General features: G+C 42.5%; 1 long non-coding RNA gene across 1 annotated transcript in view; it reads right to left on the minus strand.

The window, feature by feature from the left end:
* LOC141985341 (uncharacterized) overlaps positions 1 to 24,568 on the minus strand; it is a 58,133-nt gene that overhangs the window by 2,768 nt on the left and 30,797 nt on the right. The window contains exons 2-3 of the long non-coding RNA XR_012638911.1: positions 16,595 to 16,696; positions 16,010 to 16,180 (exon numbers count right to left, since the gene is read on the minus strand). This is a non-coding gene — a long non-coding RNA (uncharacterized LOC141985341). The remainder of the gene's footprint in view (positions 1 to 16,009; positions 16,181 to 16,594; positions 16,697 to 24,568) is intronic.

Here is a 24,568-nt window from a genome sequence, read left to right on the forward strand (position 1 = left end):
TTAGTAAGGAAAAGAATGGGCAACCGATCAAAATACCGAATACAGAATACTTTGAAAAGGCACGGCATCCTGTCAGAGAATTCACAGGAGTGGAATGACAAATAGAAATCGCATAGGTATAATCTATTCTCATTACAAGATTGCTTCAATATAGTCTACATCCCAGACAGCCTCCAATACAAGTTTACCTTCCAGTGTGACTACAAAATGAACAAATGGGCAGCACAAGGCAACAAGCATGTGCACAAAGGGCTGTACCTTATATTCATCTGGCACAATTTTCTTCTGTTAGTTTTATCACCGTGTAGTGTTACTAAAATATCTACGGATTTTAAAATGACATCAGCGTGGTAGAGATTTACAACGCCAACTAAGAATTCACACTATATAATCCATATCTGCATTGACAGGATACTATACCCTCCATTTCTCCCCAAAGCATGCATGTGTGGGTCCAGTTATTTTATATATAAATATTGTATATTGTATTTGTGCATGCAGCCTTTTCTAAATATTTTTAGTTAGATTGGTGCTTATGAAAGATGCTGGATAGCTAGCCCTAGAATAGGAACAGTGCATTACGAATTCTTCATAACACCCCACCATGTGCCTTAGTCCTGACCTAAAGCGAACACCTCTAGGGTTACTGTGTTAGTTCTGAAAAGTTCTATGTAAGAGCTAGATATCAATTATTAATATTATACCCATGGCTAATCTGTGGAGACAGCCCCAAGTAGGTGCCATTGTGCTAGTAGAACTTTTGTGATGTAGTGTCCTGTTCACTGGGAACTAGACTGAGATCACTAACCGATTTCAAATAGGCCAACTGGGTCAGGTCTGAACCAGTAACATTGAGTTAAAGCCTTTAGATTCCCATTATCAATCCCCTGAGCTAGTCTCAGAGGGGGTGTCTATAGAGCAATTCAAAACTCGTGGCTGGCCTGTGCCAGCTGACTCAGGCTCACAGGGCTCTGGCTAAGGGGCTGTTTAACTGTGGAGTAGATGTTCAGGCTCAGGCTGGATCCCAGGCTCTAGGACTTCGCAACGGGGGAGGGTCCCAGAGCTGGGGCTGCGGCCCAAGCCTGAACATCTACACCGCAGTTAAACATCCCCTTAGCCTGAGCCCAAGTCAGCTGGCACTGGCCTGCCACGGATGTCTATTTGCAGTGCAGATATATCCAAAGAAATAGCAAATAAGGCACTGGACACTCGGTCAGGACAGGTAAGTTCTACTCCTCGCTCTGCAACTTACTGGTCGGGTGACCTTGGGCAACACATTTCACCTCTGTTTCTCCTCGCACCCTTTCTCGGTCTAGATCATCGAGCTCAATGGAGTTCTGATCTTGTTTAGAACCTTTAACACAAAAAATATTTTAAATATTCTTCACATTTCAGTGGTAAGGCCCTGATTTATATCCCATATAACTCCCTGGATCTAATGACACTGGATGACATGTAAGTCAGTGAAGAATTTGCCCCTATAAACTGAGGGTCTGCTTCTCCACTTTCCTACACCTTGTGTAGTCATTTACACGTTGCCAAGTTGGTATTCATCCCAACCCGAGTGGGAGCAGTTTATACTTACTTTGTTCTCACTTTGACTATGCAAACTGCAAGGCAGTAAAAAATACAGTATTTGGGCCAAACTGTGCATTTAGTTGCAGACATAGAATGGGGCTCCCCGGGTACAAATGAGCACAATTTGTTTTCTAGTTGTTTTATTGGCCTAAACACAATATTAAATGCAACACAGCTCAGTTTATAAAGATAGGGATCTTCTTGCTAGATCTCTTTATAATAGCTTAGACTATCCTTTTATAAAATCTTTATATATATTATACATACCTCATATTGTACCTGATTATCTTTTGTCAGATAATGAGGCTGTCATTTTGGAGAAATATTGAAAGAAAAAAAAAGGTAAACATGCTCCTGATATTAGCTCTGAAGTGCTGGGTAATCGTAGAGGGCCCTGGGCAAAAACAAAACATAGATGTGCAGTAGTTACAGCACATCTTGTCTGCACTTGTCTTTGTTAGTGCACGTGAAAAGGTTAATGCTGTTCAATTCCGTCATCACAGAGTGAGGGATCGGGGCATCTTTGAAATCTAAACTTACCCACAGTGCAGTTGATGTGATTCCTGGGAGAATGGTATTACTTACGAGTTGGTTAATTGACATTCATATTACTGAACAATGTGCTGGTACATTTTATATATATATATATATAAAAACCCCTAAGAGATTGCTGGTAGTATGCTTATCGCAAGATAAAGCTTTGCTGCTGTCTACCAACAGCATATGGCTAGGTCTCAGCCACCTACTAACTACAAAGGCTTTATCTTACTAACCAAGACAGATACCAGGACTGGGTCCCTGCAAGGGCTCTTCAGTGGCATGTGTAACAATTTTAAGGAATAAAACTACATTTAAAGTGGAGGAATTTATGATGATTTAAATTCAATACCAATTAAAATTCTATGGGGCTGATTCTCCACTGCCTTGCAGAGTCAGTTAAAGTGAGAACAAAGCAGGTATTAAATCTGTCAGTCAAGCTGTGATGGATACCAACTTGGCGAAAGTGTAAATGACAACAAAGTACAAGGAAGTGGCGAAGCAGACCCTCAGCTTATAGGGCTAAATCCTTCACTGACTTACACGCCATCCAGTGTCATTAAATCAGCGGAGTTACAAGGGATATAAATCAGAGCCTTACAACTGAAATCTGAAGAATATTTAAAACAAAGCTGATCTTCTGCTATTCCCAGGTGATTCCCCTGGCTCCTGGGAATGGGCATCTCCTTTTCCTCTCCAGGCTCCGGTTTGTTGTCTGCCTTCTAACTGACAGGAGGTTCTGACAACTATCTCCTTCCATGTGGGCTAGGGGATCTTTTCCTCAGCCCCAGTGCCGCTAGCTGCTCTTCTATGCACTGTGTCCAGCGTATATGAATGAAATAGAGCTGGTTCAGGCTCACAGGGCTCATGTTACTGTCCTAAAAATATCTATGCAGACATTTTGGCTGAGGCTGAAACTAGGGCTCTGAAGCCCACCTCCATCCCTAAGTTTCAGGGCCTGAGCTGCAACACCTACACAGCTTTCTTTAGTACGGTAGCACAAGCCTGAGTCTGTCGACCCAGGTGCTTAGACGCGTTGCATGGACGGCCGCTTCTGCGAAGACAAACCCAAGGTGACATAGAAGCCTAAGTCCCATTTTTCAAAAGTGACTTGGGCACTTAGGAGGACTTTCAGTGGAGGAGTTCAAAGAGGCTTACGCTCCAAAATACCTACATAATTTTTTAAAATAGGACTTGGACTCCTAAGTCACTTAGGTGCTTTTGAAAATGTTATTCCTGTCTAGAAGCAAAACCATGTTAGCATCTTCCTAGATAACAAAACTCAGTCCCTGTAGGCCTTTTCTACACTCAATTGTTCTTGGTGTAAGCAGTATCCCAACCTGTAAGGATCTAGAGACTAGAACCACAGTCTGGAGAGCCTGAGACAGCTGATGTTCCACAATGCCACACGCAGGGAGCTCTATGAAGAGCAGGTGCCAAGGGATATGCTGCCCAAGAGACCCAGAGTGACAGTAGCCTGTAGCCCTCTGATTGATCAAGCACCCTATTTAACCCAGGTTTTGTCCCAGGAAATTGTCTGGGTAGCCACACAGATTTTGGCCTGCTGCAATACCAGACTTTGCTTGATCAGATCTCCAATCTCCAACTACAGCCTGACTACAACCCTGACTCTTGCCTCCTGTTTCCAATCTGGTACTACCTCTGGTCTCCCACTCCAGCCTGACTCTGGCCCTCGTTCCTGCTGCTCAGTTCTAACCTAGTACTGCCTCTGAACTCCAGCCTGACTATGACACTGACTCTTGCCTCCTGATTCCAGCCTGGTATTACCTCTGGTCTCCAACCCTGGCCTGACTCTGACCCTGACTCTTGTTTATGGAACCTGGCTCTTGCGATTACTCCAACTCCTGCCTAGTGACTACCATCCCTGGTGGGCAGACCGCAGGCCAGTTGTGACCACTAGCCAGACCACCTACACCTATGCCCTGGTCCCTTACAGGTTGCCCACATCCACTTCTGACCCCCTGCATGGGAGCCCCTGAACAGGGATATGGAAGGGGCAAGTCAACCATCACCCACCAACCCCCTGGGGTACTGGATTCCCCATGAGCAGGTCATGCAACTCTAAACCATCCCAGTGGCTCAGATCCTAGCAGAAAATCAGACACTCTGTGAACAGCTAACACAGTCCCAGGAAGAAAAGTCTGTGCTCCAGGCCTACAATTCCATGCTGTAGGCCACTGCCCTTTGAACTGAGCCCCACAGTACCACAACCCGAACATTTTGATACGAACCACCAGATGTTCAGGGGGTTCCTGAACCAATGCCATCTCTTTTTCCTGCCCCGCCCTCAACTGTATCCCACCAACAAGTCCAGGGTGGGATTAGTGACCAGTTTGCTTACAGAAGAAGCGCTGGACTGGGACTCCCCCGTGCTGGACCAAAGCAGCCCAGTGTTAAAGGACTGGAATGCCTTCCTGCAAACATTTTCCATAGTCTTTGATGACCTCATCACACTCGCTCCATGGAAGCAACACTGCAAAGGCTCCAGCAAGGGGCAAGGGCCAACTGCCTTGTATGGTGCCCAGTTCTGGCAACTCGCAGCTGAAGTTGAGTGGAACGAGACCGTCCAACTGCATCATTTTCAGCATGAGCTCAGTGAGGAAGTGAAAGACTAGCTAGGCAGCACTGAGAGCCTGACGCATTTGGATGCATCAACCAACCTCTCTCTCCACATTGACATCCGGCTGCATGAGCAAAAGGAGAAGAGGAGGGGCACCCTGCTACCAGTCCAGCTATACCCTACCCCAAAAACCTCAGGGCTCAACCAGGAACTGATGCAGGTTGATCTGGAACACCAACACCTGATCTTGGAAGAAATGGAACAGTGATGCCACAATAACCTATGTTTTTATTGTGGAGCACCAGGACATGCTCTTACCTCATGCCCACTGCAAACCTCGAACCCTCAAGGAGTTGGAAAACAAGTGCGCCCAGGCCATTTAGGGGGAGCAGGCCTGGGCACCACCCAGATGCTGTGCTAAGGAACTAATCCCCAGCCCTCAAAAGAAACCCAATCCAGGACACATGGGTCCTCCCCACACTTCCAAGTATAAATGGAGTTACATACCTGGGATGCGGCCAAGCCAATTGCCCCCCTCCAGGGGCACGATCAATACCAGGACTACTGATAACTTCAGAGATGTCAAAGCCACTCAAGCACGATGAATCTCCCTTGTTCAAAGTCCACATCAGTTCTCGTAGAAACAATTGATGGGTCCCTCCTGTCCTCAGGGCCAGTGACTCAAGAAACAGTGCCCCTAGAGGCTGTAATCCTGGGCCATGGGGAAGTGCTACAGTTCAACATGATCCATTCCCCACATTCTCCCCTAATTCTTGGCATCACCTGGCTGGAGAAGCATGACCCTTGCATCTCCTGGAGAGAAAAGAGGCTCAACTTCCCTTCTGACTACTGCCAAAGGGTCTTCCTGTGCAGAGGAGCTAGCCCCAAACTTCTTGTCCTAGGCTCCTAAGGCCAACTGGAAGTGACCACACCTGTGGAATGACTCCAGCTGGTGGCAGCTAGCCAGAAGGAATCATTCCCAAGCCTAAATCCCCATCTCCCTGAAAAATATTGGGATTACATGGACATTTTCGAAAAGAAGAACATGGACATGCTCACCCCTGCACCAAGACTATTACTGCCCTATAGATCTGCAACCCAGGGCGAAGGTCCCTTATGGACAGATCTATTCAATGTCCGAGCCTGAACCGGCAGCCCTTCATGACTACATCTAGGAACACCTCGCCAAGGGCTTCACCCAGTGCTCCACCTTCCCCACAGGGGCTCCAGCTCTTTTCATCAAGAAAAAGGATGGGACGCTATGCTTTTGCATAGACTATTGGGGCCCCAAACCATGTCAGGATCCAAAACCCGTATCCTCTGCCTTTGATCTCAGAGTTACTAGATTGCGTAAAGTCTGCCAGAATCGTCACAAAACTGGAACTCAGGGGTTCTTACAAAGTAGTGCACATCAGGGCAGGAGACGAATGGAATTCTGTGTTTCGAACCCACTATGGGCACTTTGAAGATTTAGTAATGCCATTTGGGCTGACCAATGCACCTGTGATCTTTCAACACTTCATGAATGACATATTTAGTGACATCCTGGACCAGTATGTAGTGATCTATCTCCATGACACACTTGTGGTTCTTCCATCCTGCAAAGCCTATGAAAGCATGGCCTATTTGTGAAGCTGGAAAAACTGTACCTTTGACCAGTCCCTCACAGAGGACTTCTTAGATTACATCCTTTCCACAGAGGGTGTTAAAGATGGACCCTCAGAAGGTGGAGGCCATCCAGACTGGGCTCAGGTCCTGCTAGATTGCCAAGGTTGTTTGGACACCCAAAGCTCACCATGCTTTCAAACCATTCAAGGCTGATTTCACCACCATCCCAATTCCAGCACATCTAGCCCTGGTCCAGGCATTCATAGTGGAAGCCAAAGCTTCCAATTTAGCCCTGGAGTTACTCTCCCAGAGGCATAATCTGCAGGAAGTCCTGCACCCTGCACCTACTATTCCCAAAAACTCATCCCGGCTGACCAGAATTATGAAATATTAAATAAGGAACTATTTGCAATCAAATCAGCCTTCAAAGAGTGGCGCTGTCACCTCAAGGGAGCCCAAGAACCAGTGCAAGTCTTTCCAGACTATAAAAACCTCAAATATCAGTGGAAGGCTCAAGCCTTGAACCAAATACCACCCAGGTGAGCGGTATTTTTCTCTTGGTTTGATTTTATCATCACCTAGCAGCTGGGAACCAGGAATGGGAAAACTGACACCTTATCCCGAAAGAGAAATCCTACCAAGAAAGCGAGGAGCCTAGCCAAGAATCACCCTGCAACTTCCTCAGTGCCACAAAACACCAAGACATGCTTGATGTAATCTGGTCCGCTTTGCAGGGTGATCTGTTAGCCCAGGAGGTGATGGAACAGCCTGAGCAAAGAGACAGAACCAAGAGGCAGTGCTCCACACAGGAAGGGATCATCTACCTCAGTGGTCACATATACTTTCCAACAGGGTGCCCCCGGCTAGAAGTGCTCCATCTCTGCCATAACACTCCATTCCTGCCAACAGCCTGCCACTTCAACAGCCTTAAGGCCTTCCACACAGCTTTTCATTTCTTCGGGTGGCCCATATTCAGGCCGAATTTCAGGGCTATGTTAACTCTTGTGACATGTGTGCACCCACCAACACACCACATGCTAAGTCCCTCAGCACCCTAGTATCCCTGGAGACCCCTTCTAGACCATGGGCCTCAATCACCCTGGACTTCATAGTCGAACGCCCCGACTCACACAGAGGTTTTGACTGTTGTAGACCAACTAACCAAGATGGCATACTACGTCCCCTGTAACAGCCTGCCCTCTGGTGAAACAAAGACTCAATGGCTAGTGATTCATATGGTCCATGTTCATGGGTTTCCAGCCTGTATCAGCTCGGATCGAGGCCCTGCAATTTGTCTCACGCTTCTGGCGTGAAGCATTCTGGCTAATGGACATTCATGCTTTTACCTCCTTCATGTATCATCCCCAGATAGGTGGGCAAATGGAGAGGGTGAACCAAGTGTTAGAGCAATACCTGAGGTACTTTGTCAACTCCCATCAAGACAACTAATTCTCCCACCTGCCACATGATGATTCCCTTCTTTGACAATTATGATTACCACCCTCACTTCCACCTGGCTTTGCCAGCAGCCTCCCCAAATCCCGCAGCTTCCGACTGGGTCCAATGAATTCACCATATCCAGGAGGAACTTAAGGACCACTTCAAAGATGTGAAAAGGGACTATAAGTAAGGCTACGAGTCTGTCATGGAGGTTACAGAAGTCACAGATTCCATGACTTTCCATGATTTCTGCAGTGGCCGGTGCAGCCTGTGGGCCAGCAGCAACAGTTTGGGTATAGGAGGAGGCTCAGGGCTAAGGTAGGGGCTTAGGGCTGCGAGAGGTACTTACCTAGGGGTGGGGGGGCTCCCTGGCTCCCACTGGCATTGCCCTGCAGCTGCTAGGTGGAGGAGGAGCCAGGCAGGCAGCTCCACGCGCTGTCCGTGCCTGCAGGCCCCGCCCTTGCAGATCCCATTGGCTGCAGTTCCCGGCCAATGAGAGCTGAGCAGCTGGCGCTTGTGGAGGGAGCAGCACGTGGATCCCCCCGGCCCCTCCAATGCCTAGGAGCCAGGGACATGTGGAGCTGGGTAGGGAGCCTCTGCCAGCCCCGCCAACCCTCCCCCACAGCACCAACAGGGGTCCCGGGCCACACGCCGCTGCCTTGCCCCCCCACCCCAGCACTAGCAGCATCCCAGGCCACCTCCTCCATCACTCGTGGTGCCCCCAGACTGCCCCCCAGAGCACCCACAGCCCCCCACCCAAGTTTTAGTTAGAAGTATATAGTAAAAGTCATGGACAGGTCACAGGCTATGAATTTTTGTTACTGCCCATGACCTGTCCATGACTTTTACTAAAAATACCCATGACCAAAACATAGCTTCATCTATAAGTGGTACACAAACCAGGAAGGCTCAGCTCTCATGGTAGGGCAAAATGTCTGACTTGCCACAAAGCACCTCCGTACAAACAGGCTGTCCCACAAGCTAGACCACCAGTTCCTTGATCCGTCCAGATTGGTCAGCAAATCAACCCCTTCGCTTTCAAATTACAGCTCCTTTGACCTTTTCAGGTACATTCCGCTTTCCATGTATCCCTCCTGAAGGCTTACACGGAGGACCTCTTTCCCGATTGGTCCCAAAAGCCATCCCCACCAGTCCAGCTCCAAGGACATGAAGAATATGTAGTCTATGCAATCCTCAACTCTAAATGGCAGAGGAGGGGACTGTACTACCTTATTGACTGGGAGGATGTGGTCTCAAAGAAAGCTTCTAGGAACCTGCTGCCCATGTCCATGCCCCTCACCTGGTAGAAAGGTTACATCAAGACCATCCAGATAAACCTACCCTGACAGGAAAGGGGCACCCCTGAAGAAGGTGGAGGGTGATGTAAGGACCTAGGGACTAGAATCTGGGTCTGCAAAGTTACTTAGGTGTTTTTGAAAATGTTATTCCTGTCTAGATCAGAAACCATGTTAGCATCTTCCAAGAGAACAAAACTCAGTCCCTGTAGGCCTTTTCTACACGAACTTTTATTTAGTTTAAACAGTATCCCAGCCTATAAGGATTTGGGGATTAGAATCCAGGCCTGCAGAGCCTGGGACAGTTGATATTCCCACAGTGCCACCAGGAAACCAGATACAGCCAGGGCGCACCATGCAGAGTTCATGCCACAGGAAGTGCTGTCCAAGAGACCCAGACTAATGGCACTCTGCAGCCCTCTGATTGGCCAAGCACCCTATTTAACCCCAGGAAGTTGCCCCAGGAAGTTGTCCGGGCAGCCAAACAATCTTCAGCCTGCTAAAATGTTGGACTTTTTTTGCTCTCCTGACCTCAGGCCTCTAACTCCAGCCCGACTCTGACCCTTACTTTTGCCTCCTAATTCCAGATTGGTACTACTGATCTCCAGTCTCGGACTCCAGCCTGACTGTGATCCTGACTCTTGCTTACGGAACCTGTCTCTTGTGATTCCTCCAACTCCTGCTTGCAACTACCATCCCTGGTGGGCAGACCTCAGCCCAGCTGTAGTCACTAGACCAGACCACCTAAGCCCTGGTCCCTTACACAACCATGTTAGAAACTAGTTTGGTCTTGCCTATGTGAATGGGTTGAATACACATGATGATAAGGAAATCTGTTCCAACCATGGATTTTCATATGTAGTATATTTAAAATATTTAATTTAGATTTCATTGACAGTCTTTAGAGTAGTGTTAACAGTGCTAGTCCAATATACTGGACAGTGTGCATTTAATGGTGCTAGTCCCAGGGTGAATGATCACATATGGTGGATTTCATTTCCCCTGAGAAACTGGATTTAATGCGGGTGATGTGGATAAAGACTGAGTATTAATAGATACCTCCAACCAACCAGTGGCTTCAGTATATCTGTCCTTCAACTGCTACTCCAACTTCAGGGCTGGACTAGTAGCCTCAGTCACAGGCACACCTAGGTTGTGCAAGGTGATTGTGCCACTCCAGCGGCATCCTCTCTCTGGCTCAATTCCCAACACAACCCTCTGTGCTAGTTTATGGTGCACAAACGATAAGGAGGGTTCTTCTGCTCCCAATGTGAAGCCTCCCCAAATAGCTTAAAGAGGTGCAGAGGTCATGCAGATACCAGATTAATTGTTAAGACCACCTATGACTCAATTCTCATACTTTTTTTTTCAGCTGTATGTGGCTTTGGAGGACTTTAGCCTTACAGGATTAAATGATCTGACATCCTGCACAGCTGCACCCATACATGTGCCAAGGAGAAAACCCAAGGTTGCAGGTTCCTCCCTATATTGTCAAGAGATAAAAGGATTTGTACTTTCTCTAGTAAGCCAGAGACACAGCTACTCCAGTTCTCCCCACCCAAAATTTATCATCCACATTTTCAAGAGTGTCCATTCTTTTTGGGGGTGCCCAGTTTGAGGAACCAAATGCCTGATTTTTAGAGGTGTTGGGCACTCACTGCTGTCATTAATTTTATTTGGAGTAGGGAGGGCTCAGCATTTCTGAGATCCATACCCAAGGCATCTCCCATTGAGCACCAAAAAGTGGGTCATCCAAAAATCACTGGATGCTTTTAGACAGCATTGCCATCTATATTTTAGCAAAGGGTCCACTTTGCACACAACTGTCTCCCACATTGGGGTCACCTCCTCTGCAGCAGTGTCCCCCCCATCTCTTTTCCTTGACCATACAGGCATTGCCCACCCACCCGTCTGTACCCAATGGAGATTCCTCTAAGACAACCAGAGACTACCTTACACGATGCAGATCCACCCATTTAAAGAGGATCTGGTGCAACCAGTGAAAGAGCTGTCCTGTAAAAGAGCAAGGTCAGAGATGATGGAGAGGGTCAGGGCCTCTGACCCCTCGCACCCCTCTACCCCTTGCATCTTGGTGTGTCCATGGGGCCTGTGGGCCAAACACGCACTTTCATTTGTGTGGGAAGGTAGAAGAAGAAAGAAATTCTGGGGGAAGTGTCCACAACATGGATGTTAGAGAAGGGTATGATCTGGCCCATGATTATTTCTTAGCATGAAGACAGCCATTAGTATGTATGCATTCATTGCCAAAAGGAAAAAAAAGACAGGTATTGGTTCACAAGGGAAGAAGGTAAATCTTATAATATTACGCTTCTGTATCATGCCAAAATAAAGGTTGCAGTAGCAAGTGAAGCATTTAAAGGGGAAAATTTCCGCTGTACTGTTAGTAACACATTTTTAGATTCAACCTTCTTCATTCAGGGAAGAGAGATATCCTTATGCTTGCTGTTGGTGTCTTTTCAAAAATAACTCTAATTTCTCTTGCTATTTAATACATGGCAAAGCTCTTGACAACACTCACAGTCTTTATTAATTAAAGCCTAGGTGGTTGCAGCAGTCTGAGCGGGAGTATAATCCTTAAGATTCAGTCCCCCCTCAAAAGAAAAAAAACATGGTGATAGTTCGCCTGACAACAGGGTAAACAGATTATTGTGTTATTGCTGGCTGATTGCCGGAGTTATTTTGGAGCTTCATAATTCATTTAAAGAGATTTTTGACATTTATGAAATGACTTCTATAATCAACTGACAGTGCAATATCCTATAATTGTTCAATTAAAAATGACTACTAGTGCATTCATTTATTAGTAGAATCAGATAATTGTCTTGCCACTAAAGAGTACTTCACACTTTGAGCATCAAATGGAAATGTTTGAGTATAAATCTGTGACACAGCAGCCAAAGTCCTGGGGATTTTTCAAGTGAAGGTGTAATTATTACAGTCCTCTGAAGTAAATATGGTTTCATGTGATAATCTTTAAATGGATTGTGTGTGTCTTACAAGAAACACTTCTGCATAAACTATTGCATCTGGTGAGATGGACACGAATGCATTTCCTACGACCACCAAAGATCATGTCATTTTAAAAACGGACAGTATAAAACTCACATCAAAATCCCAAAGCTGGATTCAGCTCTCTCCATTCTCATTTATCTTTTCGTTTCTTGGGAATGCAAGTTATTACCTAGGTAAGGTGACCAAGAATGACTGCATTGATAAATCATTTTTGTATGGGAGACTCCTCTGGGATCTGAATTCACAAGCTACAACTTCCAGACACACAAACATGTAGGGCCCGATCCTGGAAGATCCTGAGTGTGTGAATCCTTAAAGCTAACTGAAGTCTATGGAACATGAGAACCTTAGCACCTTGCACAATTAGGCACACAAACAGTTTCAAAGTACAGAATTTCTCTTCAGTACTTGCATTATCACAAACCATCGGCTAAGCAAAATCATAAATCAATTTTTCATTAAATAATAAAAAAGCTTTGTACATTGAGTAGGTAGAGATCATATGGAAAACTATGTAAGCAAATCATTCAAAGGCAAGCGACAGCAGCAACCACTTCACAAATATAATGATTTTTTTTAATTATCTTTCTATTTCATAGGACAACATCTCAGAATTCTTGGCTAAAACTCACAATTTACATTCTGATAATGATAGCTCAACAAATCCAGTGCATAGGCACTGGATAGAAGATAATGCTTAATTTGAGGCTGCTACAGTATAGCATTTAGTAATATGTCATTTCAGATTTCAATTAAGCTTAAACCCCTTTCCCCATACCATACCACTTTGACAATAGCAGAACACAGCCATATTTTTCATTCAGTCACACTACCTAGACTTCTCTATATTGCATTCCATCCGTTGTTCTCAAAGTACTTTAACAAACAATGAATAGTTCTTTCCAACATTTCTCTGAGTTAGCCAAGTGTTACTCTCCCCATTTTAAAGATGGGGAAGGCTGTGGCCCAGAAATGTTTTGGCAACATTCTCAAAAATGACATCGATTTTTGGAGACTGCAATTTTTGGGTGCCCAATTTGAGACACCTAGGACCTGATGCACAATGCCAGTTCAGATCAACAAATCAGATGCAGGTGTTTGGTTTCAAATCAGGCTCATGCTGGTCACCAAAGAATCAGTGGACCTTTTGGAAAATGTTGGCATTAAGTGGTCACCCAGGAAGTCCATGGCAGAGCGGGGAGCAGAACTAGCCTCCGGTCCTGTGCTGTAACCCCTACTTTCCACTGATGAAAAAAGTAAAAATCAATGTGTCCTCATATCAGACCAGCTTCTATATAAAGCTTTGCAAATGACCCGTCAAGGATACACTGTTTCGGTGACTGGATTATTTGCTTTTTTTTTATTTCTTGTTTTAAACTCATTTTTCTTCATGTTGTATGGATTTTAGAAAGACTTTTGATAAAGATGGTCCTGGCAGCTGGATGATGAATATTATTTTCTTAACCTGCCTAGCTTTGTCAGCCACCTGCGACTGCAGCCTGCCACATGTTGGAAGCAGCTCATTAACTTTCCCACAGCTTCCCAGGAGTTTTCCTTGTTTTCTTTCACCTTGGGTGTATGCTGCCTTCTCACTGAACAGTTAACGACATGAGTAGGCCGAGTGGGCTTTGGCACCACAAGCATAGCACGCTTCAGGCAGCCTCCCTGCTAAGGCTCAAAATCTCTCTTAAACACATTAAGCAGCCCATTTTGGATTGATAGTGCAGTAATTATTCTGCTTCACCCTAAAAACCATCCTGGGGTAATTGGCGCAGAGGAAAATTACCCAGAGTCCTCTGCCACCTGGTAGTTAAGGAACGAATCCAGGGAAAGATAAGTGAAGCAGGAAAAAAATCGGCACTTATTTGATTTTAATCTCACCACTTTGCAAGCATTTAAATTGCCTTAATCAGGTGGCTGGCTCCCAGCCTAGCTGGTAATCTGTTATCAAATTTGAAACTAGATTTTTTAAAATGTCAGTGTAGGCTGAGAATTGAAGTCTATTAACAGTTATGAGCCTCCCTCCTAAACTTCCATAATCTATGTATTAATGATCCCTTTTACAAAGCTGTCAAATATTACTTTATTACAACTATATATTAGTAACATCAGTGTAAAAGCAGGATTTAATTATTTATTTTTTAAAAAAAAGATAGGCTCCTCTCCTCTCCTCTCCCCTCCCCTACACACACACACACACACACACACACACAATGCAAACGTTCTTCACACTGAAACCTGATTTTTCCGAGGCAATAACTTGAGTGTATGGAATAACCTTGATAAATGTAATTGAATTTTTCTCTGATAAGATTAACTAGTGGTAATTGTGAATGGGGAAGGTCTGACCCACTACAAATGAGATGTATGACGAGCTGAAAATAATCAATTCCCCCCCCCCGCACCACCCCCCGTTCCTCCGCCACATAAAAAAATTGAAATAGTAATTTTGGGCCTGGCAGGATGAAGCATTTATGTCTGAAATGTTTTTGTATGTGCTGTTTACCTCTTATCTTTTCAGTGTGTCTAATTGTGCTGAGCTCAGTTTAAAATGAGATCAACACATTTAAACCCCAGAAGGCTTAATTAAGGGAGGGACTTAATGCTCTACAAAAAAGAGGAATTTACCTCCTTTGACAAATGTAGCATAAATTTTACTTGCAATCCTTGACTAAAGCCTCCCAAAATTGTAATGTCTATTGAATTGCTTTGAAAAACAAAAAAACCTACCTGGACACTCTGAATCATGAGTAATGAGAGTAAAGAGTTTTGTCTTTTTATGCTTCCTGGTCTTGGCATTTTGTCTGTTCTTGTTCAGGCTACACCAATCAAGCAAACAAGAACACAGTTCATAAACAGGCTTCAAAGTCCTGTTTTTAAACTCTGCTAAAATACATGCTGGCTGTGTGCTCTTTCAGGGTTACAGATTGCTCTCAGCATATAGAGAAACACATGCAAATACAGACAGAGCATTCCCTTAACTTGCCCTTTTTTTCTCAAAGCAGGCAAACTTTTTCAGCAGAAATAAAAATGTGTCTCTTTCTTTTTAATTACATGATGAAAGTCAATAAAATATGTCTTTAAAACAATGCTACAGTTCATTTTTCTCTTCCTCTCTCATTGTCCTATAACTCTGACTGTTGAACTTTAGTGCTGTAGATCAGGCTAGAATAGAACACCAATGACAACTTGGTATTCATATTCCCTTCATTGGGTCCTGTGTAGGTTTTGTGAAAGATTCTCTGGAAACATAAAATCTACCGACAATGAAATTAATCACAAAAGTACAAAAGAAAAGCAGCTGGCAACCAACTACTGAATAATGCAAAATGTGCAGATTTAAATGACTTGTCACCTTTAATGTATACATATCTACCTGCACACTCTCTCTCTCACACACACACGTGGTATAATCAGTAAATAATTCTTCACTGTCTATGAAATAAGTATTTTAATTCAGGATAATATATATTGGAATTACATCAAAATTAAATACCAGAGAAGTTCATGAGTAATGTTACTGTAGTAAATACCAAAAGGAATTAAGCACAATAGGAAATAGATGTACCTCAAAAGCAGAGATGCAAACAAAAACAAAAACAAAAGGCCTATTATAATAGCGCAGAAAGTTATGAGCAGAACCAATAAAAATCTGTGCCAGTAGCTCTGTCTGCACATACTAAGTATCTAATTAGTCATCAGGATCAAATACAATAAGGAAAGAAAGTTAAGTCTCCTTCATTTATGTGCTCATTAGAACATGGATTATTTAAAAAGGGATTACATGAAAAAATTGTAGAAAAAAATCACCACCGAGATTCTTTGTGCAATTTTGTTGGTAAAGTTATAAACCTGTACAGTGCAGATTTTTTAAAATTTATTTTCTTAACCAATAAAATAGACTAAAGTGGGAAATTGAAGGTCCAGAATTACTTGCCTTGCATTCTGAAGTTTCTTAATTCTGAGCTGCACAGCCATATATCCTCGAGAGCAAACGAGAACCAGATGTGCTTCATTTCTCAGTTTTTGACAACCTTTATTATTCCGTTTATCTGCTATTCATAGTGAGATGTTTACATCTCACTTCCCAGTGAGATCCTCATATCAGCTGTGGGTCAGTTTAAAATATTGGGAATCAATAGGTTATAAAACATCAGCCAGCATAAAAAAGGCAGAGCCAGAGCAAATTCATCTAATGTCAAAAAATAAACATCAACAGTTAGAAATGTAATAAGACAATAAATAAAAGGCAGGAAATATATATATTTACATATATATATATAAACCAAAGAATATATATTCTTCATATATATATAAACCAAAGAATTATTTGATAAGATATTCAAATACAAGGCCATTTACAGCACAAAAGGTAATGAATTTCATGCAGGTTGGCAGAACAAACCTTTTGAAAATGTAATAGAAGGCATGCATGATAATAGTGCCCGTCAACATTAAGGGAGTAGAGAGCTGGTGGGTGAAGCTGGAGAACATGTGCAGACAAAAGTCAGTGCAAACCTACCTTGTTGTTTTGTTTTAATGTATTTGCCTAGGCATTCAAGACTGTTTAGAGGCTAAGGACAGCATTCTGATATCAGATGTAGAGGCATGTATCATTGGCCACCTGTAACACAAGATTACTGTGAGTGAACTGGGCCTCCTTCCATTCTTTCTCCTTCACAGACAGGCCATGATAAGCTTAGAAGGAGAGCTGGTCAAAGAATTTTTGATGGAACAATCTTCCATTGAAGAAATGCAGTCTTGTCAAAAATCAAAACAGTTTGAAGGAATATGTCAATTTTGCTTAAGTTTTCAATGGGAGAAAGTCTAAACAAATCATTTTGACTTTCTTGTTTCATTTCAATAAAGTAGAAACAAACATTATCATTTCATTTTGATTTGACTTTTATATGATAGTAAATTAATATTTTAATATACTGATCTATTAAACATTATATATATTTAATATTGTGTGTTATTTTAAAATGTTTTGACATTATTGAAATGAAACTATTTGATGTTTCTGAATTCAAAGTTTTCTATGCTATTTTGTGGAAAAATTCAACTTTTCTTTCCAGTTTCAAAATGTTAGAATTTCCCACAGAACAGAAATTCTATTTTCTGACTAGATCTACTTATGAATTAGTTGACCACATGCTTTCATCCCTCCCAATAACTGCCAAACTTAAGTTTTTAGTGGAGATAGGCTAAGCTTAAAAAAAATGAATCTGGACTATGAACTCTTGAAAGTTTAGAGGCCATTTGAAGACAAGATTTTGTCTCAGACCCCTGTTTAGTTTTTTACAGCATGAATTAATGTTTTTAAAGACCTCACCTCCTGTAGGCCCAGCTGGCTCCACAGATCAATACTGCACTGGCAGAACTGATGTGTATAGTGTATATTATAGCATCAGATCAGAGTAGGAGCTCGCTGGCCAGTGGACATTTCATATGTTTCCCTCTCCATTTTTCCAGCTTTCTTGATGCACTTGACTTTTATCTCTGCCCTCTTTTATGTCTGTAGCCCCGATAGCCTAGAACTGTTTGCAAATTTAATGAATGCGTATTTCACTTCAGACTTCAGACCACTTATAACAACCATTCAGTAAAACAGTTACCCAATACCGTCCCCTGTGGGACACCACTAGTCACTGCATTCCCAGCTATATTTGGTGTCATTTACAACCACCTTTTGTTTGCATAGAAACCTGGGGTTATAGAGTTTACCATCAGTCACAGCTCATAGTCAGCATGGCCTGGCAGAGAACCCCTTCTATATACTACTTGGCAGGAAGAGCAAACACCACTGCAAGGTTAGAGAGAGCGGCAAACTTTCAGGCTGAGAATATAGAGGCCTGTTGCAGACAAACTAGCAATGGTATCACAGTGCGTGCAATTCATCCTTCCCCAGAATTCATCTTGTATACTTCATCTCATTCTTTTTGTTAAAGGAAGGTGGAAAACAGCAGCTCATTAATTGTGTTGCTTTTAGAATTCTCATTTGTCTGACCACCTTCCTCTTTAGTCACTGATTCCAACGTCCCATCTTCTATGCAGATGTCTTTATAGAGGGCCAAACTCTGGTCCTTGCACACAGCCCAGGTAAATGCACAATCTGTAAGAAGAGCTTCCTAGAGGTGAAGGCAGGACAGACTTCTCCTCCAGAGGCCTTGAGACAGCAGCAGCATCTCTTTATGGCCTCTAGTATGGGTTCAGGATTACATCAATCCTCCCCTCAATCCATGGATTAATTGGCTACACCCTAAAGTTTTCATAGGTTGGCCCCCAAAACCTCCCTCTGTAAGCCCCCATGAAGAGGATACAACTCCCTATGCATCCTGCCCCCCTTGTGCAACAGAACCACACAGATGTAGCTCATTTTGCTGTTACCTGCTTTAACTTTTCTCCTATAAACTTGTAACACCGACAGACTCCCAGTCATCGGCAGGCGGGATTGAACCTGAGATCTCTGGAGCTTAGTGCATGAGCCTCTACTGCATGAACTAAAAGCCAACTGGCCCTTAGCTAAGGCTGTAGAGCAGACTCATTAATCTCTAATTGGTCTCTGTGCCCCTGGATGGGACAGAACACCACACTCTGGAGGTGTGTGGGTTACAAACTGAGGACTTCTCTTTCCCAGTTCTGTTCCCCCTCCTATTGTCATTTTCAGCGAAAATTGTTCTTTGCTTTCAACTTGAGTTGTACTTTGTGATAGCAAGTTGCCACTGCTTCTGGTATTACTACCTTTACAATGCAACTGAAGTCCATTGTGTGTTGATATCCTTTAGAGTCCTCTATCTCACTGTAACCAGTCGTGATGTATACGTATGTGCACACAGCCTGTTCGCTTCTCATGCTAGCTGGCTTTTTAAACACATTTACACAGTATAGAACCATGTCCTATTGCTTTCCTTGATATGGAGTATGTAAAATTATATCTGAAAAGATTCTTCAGTAGACAAGGATATATTCCTAAATCGTAGTAAAATTATGCTGACTCAGACATACTACTTCATAGTCTGAGGAATCAGGCCCTCTTGAGACTGGATCTGACAAATCACGGATTCCAAAGCAAGCAGCTCCACCCCTTGAGGTAAAGGAGAATCTTCCCCAGTAGGCAACTGGTAAAACTGAGATTATCTTTTAGGTTTCCTGCCACTGTAGGCCAAACACACTGCAAATAATATGACATTTGACAAAGAAGTATCTTAAAATATAAAGTTTCCTTAGCGATAGATAAACAATTCCAATTCTCAGTCCTCTGTAGCTGCATTCTTGTCTCCACATGGATTCTATGATGGTTGCTTAGGTTCCAACTCACCCATTTCAGCATGATGAAAGTAACAGGGGCTGAGGAGAATTTCATCCTACAGTGGAATGAGAACAGCTACTTTGACTGACTAGAAGAATGGAAAGTTGAGGGCATCTACAAAACAAAGATCAGCATCCTTCCCGCCCCTCCCACATTTCCCTTATCCATATTGAATTTTGGATAGCTATGATTCTTTGCACTTGTCAATAAAAACTAATAATGGCAGAAATGAGCTGCAAGATATATCCATAATAGAAAGAATGGGAAAGGGGACTGATCCAGGATAATACTCCCTCTCAAATCATCATCTGATCTACCCATTGCTTGTTCCAGCAACAAGACAAAAGAGGGAGGCAATTCAGTGCCAGAATATTCTCTCCACCCATCCTCTCTCTCTCTCTCTCACACACATACACACAACCTTCTTTGTCCCTCTCCCTTTCTTGAAGTTTGACACCACAGCTCAGTAAGCAAGATAATGAAATGAATAATGAAATCCCTCACTTCTGTAAGACCAGTCTGTCATTAATATATATAGATAGTCTTGTGGATAACCCACAGAACTGGGAGTCAGAAGGCTTATGTTCCATTCAACACTTACCACCAGCTACCTATGCAACCTTGGGCAACTCATTTAACCTATCTATGCCTCGGCTTCCTCATCTGTAAAACAAGGATATTTCACAGTGATATCATGAGGCTATAATCGATGCTCAAAAGCATGTGGAGAATCTTAAATGGGTGGTCTTATGGAAATGAAAAGTGTTGACTTCAACTTAGTTGCTTTGTGGCAATGCAGAAAAGAAACCTGTATGACAGCTTCCTGTCAGATGAAATATTCAACAGCCAAGATATCAGGTACTGAAAATAGAAGCCAAGATGTGAAAAAAAAATGGATGTATGAAGTTGGGCTCCTGAATTTGTATTTAGGCAACTAAGTGACCTAATTTTAAAAACTGCTCAGCACCTAGGAGCCCCCAGTGTGACTTCAATGGGAGTTGCTGGGTGCTCAGTACTTTTGAAAATCAGGCCACTTATTAAGGCTTCCTAAATATGTATTCAGAGACCTATTTTGAAAAATGTGGCCAGCACTTGGTACATGCCTAATGGAACTAGTTGAAGAATGGGGGCTGGCAGAAAATTTCCTAGCAGCTCTAAAGTCTTATGCAAATTTTAGGCCAAATTCATCACTGATTTCAGTGGATTGACCCCAAAGATAAATTTGACCTAATATCTAATAAGTATTTTACTGAGTATTTCAAGCCTTTTAAACATGTAAATGTGCATTTTGGTGCAACTATCAGTATAATTTCATTTTTTTTTTAAACTGAGCCTTTCTTCCAGTTACAGAACTTCACCAATTTGCATTTTGTTCATTTGTGCATCCTATGATTTGCATATAAAAATGGCAGCCAGAAAAGATTTAAGAGCAGAGCACTGTAGTCACTCCTCATGCCACTAAGGTTATATCAACACTAGAGCTGGAAGGTGTTGTTTACGGTTTAAGGAGACATACCTGCAGTAGCCCTGATTAAGCTAGCATACTAAAAACAGAAGTGTAGCTGCCACGGCCTGTGCAGCGGGATGAGCTAGCTGTTCTGAGTATGATCCCATCCACAGCTCTTTGTATGTGTAACCCACTTTAGGACAGTGTGGGTCTTTGTCCCCATCTAGTGGCTGGTCTACATAGGAGGTGTAGGAGTCAGCCGCTGCAGTTAGTTAGGGAACTTACTTTTTCAGCTCGAGTGCTAGAGGTTTGTGTTTTTAATGCTCACGGTTCCGAGATTCAAACCCCACTGTCACCCAAAGCTAGATCAGTTACATATACATATTTAAGAATGCACAAACGTATTGAAGATATTTCTTTAAAAGAAAGGCAATTACAATGGATTCCATTTGGGACAGTGTGGGTTGGCTGGATAAGCTGAAAACTGTGCCAAGAGCAGTTTTCCTGACCCCCTCCAAGGTGAACCAATTTTCTGCATGGCTTGTGCTACCATTTAAGACTCTAGCTTTGTCTTCACTAGAAATTTAACTTGTTATGAGTCACACATTTTCTTAACAAGCTCAGTGTTCAGACACCAACATCCCTCAATTGTGCCATACCATGATGCAGCTACCACACTCTGAGGTATAACTTGTCTTGTTTTTTGCAAACTCAATATGACTGCAATGAAAATGTAAAGGCATGACCAATCACAACAAATGATAGATGATGGTCTGCCAATAGCTTCCCACAGTCCCCTGGGGCACTCAATTCTATGTCTTATCTTGCCATCTATCTGTGCTCTGTCCCCTTTCCAGAAGCTACTTGCCTTCATATTGCTCAGTTCTGCATCCTCAAGTCCCACACTGTAATATTTTTAGCTGTGGTCATCTCCAGTCCTAGATACAGCAGTGAGAAAAATATCTGGCAAGCAGTCCCTTTATCAGCATGCAGCCACCAGGCTGGAGGGGATACCAAACTTTTGGGCTGAAACAAGCAATACTCATGACTTTGGGACCCAAAACAGGAATACCCAGCACAACGATAAAATAGCTCAGAAACCACTGGCTGATCATGGTTTCAACCGAACTGGGTAAAATTGTATTAAGAAGTACATTTTCTAACTATTGGGCATTTTTCTAACAGCCTTCCTTTTCCTTTCAGGTGGTCCTCTAAAGGGTTCCTATGCGCTTCATCCTCCTGATGCTTCACCTTCTTCCCAACAAACATTTCTAAGAGATCCGGATTCTATTTAAAAGTGGCTATTCGATAAAGTGGAAACATTGATCTGCATTGCACCTGTCATAATAGAACTGGTTAAAAAATGCAGAAACTTTTTTTAAACATTTTTTGGGAAGAATTGTTAAAATTTAAAACTTTAAAAATTTTGGCCACTGCCAAAGCACATCCAAAACCAGCAAAAAAACCCTCCAAATCTACAATCCCTGAAACACTGAAAATTTTCAACCATTTCTATTTTACAGTGAGCGGACACTTTCCAAATTTAATATTAAATTATTAAAATTAAACACTAAAATAATTTAGTTTTGAATACTGTACAATTTGTTTGTATCATTATTTTATACATTTTATCTCAAACAAATACAATTATTAGTCTTTGAGGGTAAACCTACAATGGTACTGTTTTCTAATTTTGAAACAAAGTTTTAAAAAGGAAGTGGGGAAGGGAAGCCAGCCCCTGATACTTATACACATAGTTTGTTTTAGCATAGCCTCTTTTCTTCCAACATCTTAACGCTCTTTGTAAAGGTGCAATATGTTGTGAAGACTGAAGACAATGGGGCTACAAGCTGACATCAAGGACAAATGGATGAGAATTCTGAAATTTATGAAAGACAAGAACAGATGGAAAATGAGGACACATAAGAAAATATTCTTCCAAAAGGAATCACACTAAATAACGGTGCCAAGGCGACCTGCCTATATTTATACTTTACATTTTGAATAAGAGATAAAATACTAGGTTCTCCAGACTATTTGTGGTATTTAAAAATCTCATGCCACTATCTGCAAGAAGGGTTACATTATATGTGTTATCCCAGCCAAATTACATTCTGCTCAGCACTTCTGAAAATCAGACCCCTTCTTTAGGTGCCTAAATAAGGATTTAGGTGTCTAGATTTGGACACCTACGTTAAAAAAATGTTTGCTTTTGTTTAGGAATTGTTTTGGGATGACAGGTGTTATGGTTTGAAACAAATTACACCATTGGGGTGAGATAGAATGTGCTAAATGTTAATGAGGACTGAATTCAGACTCTGGAAAAATGGGTTTTATAATAGAAATACTGACATCCTTAACTAGAATATTGAAATTTATAGGCATATCTGTGCTACTTATTGCACCCAACAAGCATTAGTGAATTAAGCCTCACAACTCCCCTGTGTATAGGGAATTGTCATTCCTATTTTACAGATGGGGAAACGGAGGCACAGAGAGCTCACAAAGAGAGCTTGTGGCAGAGCTGAATACAGAATCCAGGAACTTCTGACTGCCAGCCTGGGCTCTGTATTCTTCCTAACCACAGGAGTACACTGTAACAGAGGGCAATTTCTTGCAATGGCCTGCATAAACTTTATTGAATTAAGTTTAATACCTTTGGGGGTCCATTGTATTAAAAATGAAATTGTTTCTATGTTATTGTATGAAACTTTTCTAGGAGGTGTGACTAATGTAAACCCCGGGGAAATGTTATGCACCTCAAAGAATTGTTTGGGACAAAGTGGGTTTCCTAGGAGGCACTTGGGAGGCCTTTGGAAGCTATGCCCTGAGAAGAAAACTCCATTGTCTACCGATTAGCTGCTTCTGGAAGCCCCAGATCAAAGACCCTCCAAACTATGAGTGTGCTAGTTCTGAGCTGAGGCTACTATGTATTCATGGTCACAGAAGAGACCCCTTTGTGAAGCATGAAGAACTAATCACCTGCCAGAGCCCACGTTGGAGTTGGGGTGATTTCTGACAGCATGCATGTAGGTTCTTTTAGTGTTTTTATTATGCTTTCTCTGTTATGCTTCTACCTTAAGAATAAAATGTGCTTGCTTAGAAAGAACTGTGCAGTAACTTGTAACTGTGGGCAATTATACTATTATTAATCTCTGAAGACAAAGCAAGAAGGCCTATTTAGACAGTCTGTCTTCTGGTAAGAAAAATCACAGAATAGTCAAGGGGACTGTGCAGCCTTGAAATACTAAGATCAGAAGGGAGAGAGATGCCGGTTTTCATTCAAGTGAGGCAACAGTTGTGAAGCCGGAAGCCTAGAATGAATACCTTTGCTGGACTGTAGAAGGGGAATATAGTTGACCAGAACTGTGAGATACACATAAAAGAATAAGCATTTTCTGTGTATTAAGGACATGTCTAACATGAAAAGGGGCAGAAAACTCCAGATATAAATGTATGAGGTAATTCCTTTCTGGTGCAACAGAGAGGAGAAAAGGAATCTTTTAAATATACAAAGGGTATAATGCTGCACATAATAAAAGACTATTACTACTGTCAAGTAACTTTTCAGCCCTTGCCTGCAGAACCAGCTTCCATGATTCCTCCATACTGTAATTGCCAGCTTTAATTTCTTATGCCAGAGCAAAAGACTTCAACTTTGGGAAATTTACAATTTGCACGAGTTATTGAGACAGCTCCAATTTCTTTTTTATTTGTTTTCCAAAAGTACCTATTTT

The sequence above is a fragment of the Natator depressus genome, chromosome 1, assembly GCF_965152275.1.
Source record: "Natator depressus isolate rNatDep1 chromosome 1, rNatDep2.hap1, whole genome shotgun sequence".
In the NCBI taxonomy this organism is placed as follows: Eukaryota; Metazoa; Chordata; order Testudines; family Cheloniidae; genus Natator; species Natator depressus.